This window comes from Hyla sarda, chromosome 7 (genome assembly GCF_029499605.1).
Source record: "Hyla sarda isolate aHylSar1 chromosome 7, aHylSar1.hap1, whole genome shotgun sequence".
In the NCBI taxonomy this organism is placed as follows: domain Eukaryota; kingdom Metazoa; phylum Chordata; class Amphibia; order Anura; family Hylidae; genus Hyla; species Hyla sarda.
In genome coordinates, this window is record NC_079195.1 from 103,055,678 (window position 1) to 103,063,406 (window position 7,729).

At 43.4% G+C, this 7,729-nt stretch overlaps 1 long non-coding RNA gene across 1 annotated transcript; it reads left to right on the plus strand.

The window, feature by feature from the left end:
- Positions 1-422: 422 nt before the first annotated feature.
- Positions 423-7,219, plus strand: LOC130282226 (uncharacterized). The gene is made up of 3 exons (XR_008846290.1): positions 423-442; positions 4,281-4,422; positions 7,085-7,219. It is a non-coding gene; the product is annotated as an uncharacterized LOC130282226 (long non-coding RNA).
- The last annotated feature ends 510 nt before the right edge of the window (positions 7,220-7,729 follow it).

Genomic DNA, 7,729 nt, shown 5'->3' on the forward strand with positions numbered 1-7,729 from the left:
GACCAAAAAACGTGGTAGACTACAGTTTTGAGTACGGGTAAAAAATCGGACAAAACCGTATAAGACGCAAAAAGGACTAAACCGGATGATGCGTTTAACATATAGTTTACAATGTTAAGTCAATGCATACGGTTTTCTATACGGTTCCATACGGTTTTTAACTTGAAACCGTATATGGGAACTGTATAGCAAAAACGTGTGCATGCACCCTAAGGGGGTTAGGTACAATCTACCGTACAAGCAGTTTTCTCCCTGTTTCTCCATACACAGACAATATAATCATTGGGGGAGATTTATCAAAATCTGTTCAGAGGAAAAGATGTTGAGCTGCCCATAGCAACCAATCAGATTGCTGCTTTCATTTTTCACAGGCCTTTTAGAAAATGAAAGAAGTGATCTGATTGGTTGCTATGGGCAACTCAGCAACTCTTCCACTAGACAGGTTTTGATAAAGCTCCCCTAATAGAACTTATTTTACCTATGATCCTGAATATTGTCTTGTCCTGGGTAGACTTTTCTGTAACTCATTTTATACACAGCAGTCCCCAAAACAAGATTTTTTTTTTTTTAGAGTAGCATAGCCTGTCCAGGCATGCTGGGAGTTGTAGTTTTACAACAGCTGGAGGTCCACAGTTTGGAGACCACTTCTTTAGGAAAGTGGTGAAGTATAAAAATGAATTTTAGATGTAGATTTTTAAAAACCATATACCCGTATATACTTGAGTATAAGCCGTCACGAATATAAACCGAGACCCCTAATTTCACCTCAAAAACCCAAGAAAAGTTGTTGACTCGACTATAAGCCTAGGGTGGGAAATACATCATCCCCCCAAGTCATCATCCAGACCCCCGTCATTAACACCCCCATCATTAACACCCCGTCATCATCACCCTGTCATCATCACCCTGTCATCATCACCCTGTCATCATCACCCTGTCATCATCATCCCCCTCGTCATCATCCCCCTCGTCATCATCCCCCTCGTCATCATCCCCCCCCCCTTCATCATCACCGCTTGTCAATCCCTTCTCAGTGGTCTTCAACCTGCGGACCTCCAGATGTTGCAAAACTACAACTCCCAGCATGCCCGGACAGTCATTGGCTGTCCGGGCATGCTTGGAGTTGTAGTTTTGAAACATCTGGAGGTCCGCAGGTTGAAGACCACTGCGGCCTTCGTCATCATCCAGACCCCCCTTTTGTTTTCTACTCACCTTCCCTCGGTGGGAAGGAAGGGTGAGCTGGTCCGGGCCGTCCATATTTGGCCACCTATGCTGCAGGGACTGTCCGGTGGGGTGGGTTAGTCATTCTGGGCTGTCCATCTTCACCGGGAGGCCCTCTTCTCCGCTCTGGGCCGGCCCCGGACTAGTGACGTTGCCTTGACGACGACGCGCAGGAACGTCCGTGCGCAGCAGACGTCCGTAATGTCCCTGCGCATGAACGTCCCTGCGCGGTGGCATCAATGCAGCGTCACTAGATCGGGGATGGCCCGGAGCGGAGAAGAGTGCCTCCCGGTGATGATGGACAGCCCGGAACGACTAACCCTCCCCACCGGACGGTCCCCGCAACATAGGTGGTCGAATATGGACGGCCCGGACCAGCTCACCCTTCCTTCCCACCGAGGGGAGGTGAGTAGAAAACAAAAGGGGGGTCAGGATGATGACGAAGGCCGCAGTGGTCTTCAACCTGCGGACATCCAGATGTTTCAAAACTACAACTCCCAGCATGCCCGGACAGCAGATGGCTGTCTATGCATGCTGGGAGTTGTAGTTTTGCAACATCTGGAGGTCCACAGGTTGAAGACCACTGAGAAGGGATTGACAGGTGGAGATGGACGGCCGGGACCATCCCCTCACAGCTAAAGCCAGAAACATTTTTTATTCACTCGAGTATAAGCCGAGGGGGACGTTTTCAGCACGAAAAATCTGGCTGAAAAACTCGGCTTATACTCGAGTATATACGGTAGTTTTTAAAGCAGATTGTTTGGCTTTTCAAGTTCCTATTAACTTTAAAGGGAAAAAACATCAAGAATTGACTTGTCAAACCTTTTAACAGACTTAACATTTCCTATTGAAACCAAATCAAAATGGTGTGAATTACATATGGATTTTAATGCAGAATCCCTGTCGAAATCCACTTGGTATCCACACCAAAAAAACACTGTCACGCAGTCAGATGGGAGGTCCTACTTAAATAGATTGTAAGGGAGGACTGTCAGTCAGTTGACTCCTAAACCCAGAATGAACAGAGATTATAATGAAAAAATGGCAAGTTATACTAAAAATTTGCTCTACTCCTCCTGCTCGATGACAGAAAATTGGACTTCATTTTCAACATGACAGTTTGCCTTTAAAGAGCAAACACCCCCCCCCCCCCCCACACACACATTGCACCACAGAAGGAAGCCTTGATCTTCTAGTATTGTACAGTTTTATAGCAGACATAGCATTAAAGGGGTACTCACCTGGCTCCAGAAAGTTAAGCAGATTTGCAAATTTCTTCTATTAAAAAATCTTAACCCTTCCAGTACTTATCAGCTGCTGTATACTACAGAGGAAACTGAGTTTTTCTTTTCAGTCTGGCCACAGTGCTCTCTGGTGACACCTCTGTCCGTATCAGAAACTGTCCAGAACAGGAGCAAATCCCCATAGCAAACCTCTCCTGCTCTGGACAGTTCCTGACATGGACAGAGGTGGCAACATGGAACACTGTGGTCAGACTGAGAAGAACAACTCACCTTTCTCTGTAGCATACAGCAGCTGATAAGTACTGAAAGGGTTAAGATTTTTTTTATAGAAGTAATTTACAAATCTTATTAACTTTTTGGCACCAGTTGATTTGAAAAACAAAAAAACTAATGTTTTCCACCAGATTACCCCTGTAAGTGGGACAGAGTAGAAATAGGGGGACAGAGGTGACACTTAGTTCTCACAGAGGAGGTAATGTGAGGCCATGCTGAAGCTATTATGGTAGCAGGGTGTGATGAGGGCAGATGTTGTTACCCTAGGGGCAGATGGCATTAACCCCTTGTATTTATGATGCCAAGGTGTGGTTAATCCTCGATACCACCTGAAGGTATACCGCTAGATCCTTGCCTAGGCACAGGGGCCATAATGACTCCGACACCAAGTTACGGATAACGGTAGCTTTACTGAGGGTAGACAGATGGTAAAGTCTATACGGTTCAGCCAGGGCCCATGGAGGTGACCAGTGACGCAGAGACCTTAAGGGCTTGCTGGGACTTGTAGTAGGACTGGACAATTGAATGCAGACCACGTTGACTTGATAGATGACAGAGGCTGACTTGACTGAAGACTGACAAAGCTATGACTGTAGCGCACTTACATTTGATGGTGGCTGCAGGACTTGACTTTGAGGCCTCCTACACTCTGGGCACACACTAGGCACAACTGACCTCAGCAAAGACTTCTCTCCAAAGAGGAAAAAGACAGAGCTAGCTCCTCCCAGGGCTTATATGGGGGAGACTAGCAGGGAGCCCATAGGTCACTCTTGGGGTCACCTGGTCACTGATACCTCCTGGGTAACAATCACATGACATATGACATGGTACAACTCTTAAAGCAACAAGACATTTTATAATACAATACAATGCAGAACATATGTACAAAGGGAAACAAGTACAAGGGAGCCCAGGGTACACTGAAGGGAGGCTGCCTGATAGGGCAGCAAGGGTACGGGGTAACACCTCCCGTACTGGGCCACCACAACATTGTCCTGTTTTCCTGATTCATGATGCTTTTTAATCTCTTGAGCTAAAATTCATAGAGAAGCATAACGCTTAAATAGTACTGTTGAGAAATCTACATATGATTGTTTCTTTATCACTTTATCACTATGTGTGTTGCTTTTTTACCTCAATTTTATTTTTATTTCAAATGGACACACAGAAGCAATGCTGGATCTTTAAGTGTGCTTTAGGTTCACCTCTGTATATTCTCTGACATGCAAATTGGAAATGTAAGAATATATTATCCAGTGGGATCTGTGAAAATTACATGTGCATTACATGTCCATTTATTCAAATGGTAGCTCCATCAACACATATATCAGATCTAGAGACCTAAAATAGGCACTATGGGGGGGGGGGGGGTGTAGTTATGAAGCATTTTACATGTCTTTTGGCACATTGATGGTTTCATAGTTTTTTTGTGTGGGACTACTTGTCAAACTTGCTAACTTGAATGCTTTTGCCCTTTGATAATGAAATGGTAGGTGAATGGTAGGTAGGTGGTGAATTTATCATGTGCAACTTTTCTCCAAGTGTTTCAGATTTTGTTGAAGAAGGCTCCAAATGTCGCAAACCATGGCAGCAAAAATCCCACACATGTGCATGTTCAACAAAATGCTCATAGTCCACACAACTTTTTGATGAATTTAGCCCACGTACACAAAACCTCAGGATTGTAAGTATAGACAGATTGTGTATCAACAGAATCAATTTAACATCGGCTCCTATGGCTTTGTCCTCTTTGTGTTTTACAGACCTGTCAGCCAACCAAAGGCTTTTACTGTTGGTAGCCTAGTATCTGTAAATGGAGAAAAGAGTTAGGGCACATGTCATTGCTGCAGGCACAGACTCTTACGGTGCCCTCTTATGATGGGACATTCTCATTAAATGCAGACAATATCACCATAATATGGCATGCGATGAAGCATATCAGGGTAAAAGCAAAATCCATGTGTGTCTCTGTATAAAATTGGAGGTACAGTGTGCGCCAATAAAAATCTATGGGCACCCTAATCCTATATATTAGGATTGAAGTGTGGTGTGAAACGGACTGTAATCTGATGAAAGAAAAACAAGCTAAAGTAAAAGCTTATGATACATCCTTACTACATAATTTCTAAAGGTGGAGTATGACCAGAGATGTGAGTTGTGTTGAGGAGTTGTACTACATTATACTGTAATTGACCTTTCGCAGAGATTATGTAGGTCATTTAAGTGTAACAGATTTGGCTTTGCATTATGTTTGCCCATATAATTCCGACAAGGTTATCATTTAACCAGCGGTACAACTTACATAGCAGGGTCTCTTAATTTACGGGTTGGTGGATACATCCTGGAGCACTTTGTCAATTACGTTGATTTGGCGAGATGTTGTGTTTGCAAACCTGCTGTATAGGACTAATGTTTAATGTAATTATTAGCTATTAGTCCCCTGATTTCTTATTCATTACATATTTCCTATAACAGTAACATACTTAACTTCAAGACAAAAGCAAAGTAATTAAATGCAAAATGAAGGTAAATGAATAATTAAAAACTGAACTATGCACTCTAAAGCTAATTCATAGGCTTAATATGGGTTGGTTCCTATCCAAAAATGATTAGAATCTCTTGATATACACATAAAGCGAGCTAGGGGAATTTTTATTGATGTAAAGGGGAAGCTTAGGCCAGCCTTTTTAGTTCTAGACTGACTTTATGCAAAACATTTTTGTGAGAAACATGACATTTTAGGCAGGGAATAAATCATTGTGTCAGGGGTCTGACTACTGAGACAAGGAGCACATTAGAATGGGGATTCTGAGTCTCCTTTTAAATAGAGTGACAGTCACCTGTTTATATTGCAGCTTTATTCACTGTCTGTAGAACTACTAATACATTAAATAGAGCAACAGTGCACCTGTGGCCTCACGTCCACTCAAATGGGAGACCCCCCCATTCTCAACATCAATGGTAGTCCGAGAGGTTGAATCGGCAGTGATCATACATTCCTGTGGATTGGGGATAAGGTTTTTTGGAAGGACAACCCTATTAAGGTGCAAGACAGTTGCTTACATAAACTGCATTATTGCTGTATTTCCATTTATGAGTATTTTAGAAAACCTACTATGGGAGGTCATATAGGCAAATTTATTATGGAATTGCATTCAGCCATTCACCATTAAACAATTGAGTTGTCTGTATTCTGCAGACAGGTTGACAGCAGCATTGTCCAGATATCGTTCAATGGACACTGTAACTTAAAGGGGTACTCCACCCCTAAACATCTTATCCCCTATCCAAAGGAAGCAGGTACCCACCTGTTTCTGCTTCGGAAGCGCTGGAGGGTCTGGGTAACGACCACCGGAACTGAAGTCCATGACATAACGACTCTACCCCCGTGTGACGTCACACCCCATCCCCTCAATGCAAGTCTATGGGAGGGGGCATGACGGCCGTCACGCCCCCTCCCATAGACTTGCATTGAGGGGACACAGGGGCGGAGTCGTGACATCACGGACTTCCGTTCCGAAGGTCGGGACCCAGACCCTCCAGTGCTTCCGGAGCAGAAACAGGTGGGTGCCGCATGCTATATTGCGGGGGTCCCCAGCGGCAGGCCCCCTGCGATCAGACATCTTATCCCCTATCCTTTGGATATGGGATAAGATGTCTAGGGGTGGAGTACCCCTTAAAAAAATGTGACATGTTGTAGAATGTTCAGACTGCGACCAATAGCTAGAACTAGCTGGAAGAAGAGCACACCAAGCAAAGCAAACTCACAATGCAAGTCTATGGGATTGTCTCGGTCAGCTGCTTTTTTCTCTCCACTACACTTTAATGGTAGGGTCACATGTAACAAATTTTGCTGCATAAAATTCCTGCAGCTAATTTTGCTACTCATTGATTTCAATGGGTAGTGATAAATGCAGCAGAAAATAAACCCCAAAATACAATAACTTTATGCTTGGCTGCACAACCCCTTCAATCCCAGTATCTTGTTTCTTGGGGGGGGGGGGGGGGGGGTGCTGCTTCTACTTGCGGAGGCTGCCACCTGGTATATGGAGTCTTACAGGCCAAGGCAAAGCTCATTGGCCCATAAGAGTCCCAACACTAGCTGGTGGTCTTTGCAATGAGAGGCCTATGATCGGTCCAGTCAGCATCCAGCTGTGTATTAGGAGTGAGGAGCAACAACCCCTATAGCAACTGTCTACAGATTGTTAACTCTTCATTTTGGTGTAGTCCCTGGTCAGACTAATGTCCTTAGTCATGCTGCTCGGTTTATTAAAGGGTCAGACATTGACTTACAGGGAAGTTTCCTCCGATAGGTAGAGAGTAAGACAGTTTTCTTTCTTCTGCAGTAAAAGACTGTCTGAGAAATACAGATGTACTGGAGGAAGTGTGCTGTTTCCTGGGAGTAATTCTCCCATTCTTGGATCATTGTTTCCTTATTGATTTAGATAGCTCTGCTAATAATAAGGCAAGTAGATTATTATCTCTTTCCTATAAGTAAAAATCAGTAATTATCTGTGTCCCCTATTATGTCATTTGCTTCCCAGTCTATGCTGTACAGTCTCTATGCTTGTTCAGTCCTAATTGGTAATCACAGCCTCAGTCTCTTATTAACCTTTCTCTACAGGGGCTGCTGTTTCTCAATATACATTTGCAGGGGAAGCTAAGTAATAATATAGATAGTTGTGAAAGGGGAATGCTGACAATTCATAGAGATTCCACTTCTTTTATCTTTTTTTTTTTCCTTTCATAAATTGTGATAAGATTCAGGGAAACATATAATTTATATGAATAACATTTTACACTGTGTGAGAAAGATAAAAAAAAAATGGAATTTGTCATTTTCTGTTTTTCTAGGAAGTTCACATATAGAGAAACTAAAAAGGGAAGACTGCCATCTAGTGGCCATGTGTACTTATGTGCACCTTCATTTCATTCTTTAACAGTCCCATTTACCTGCACAACATGTAGGGACATTCTCCATCCTGTGACCT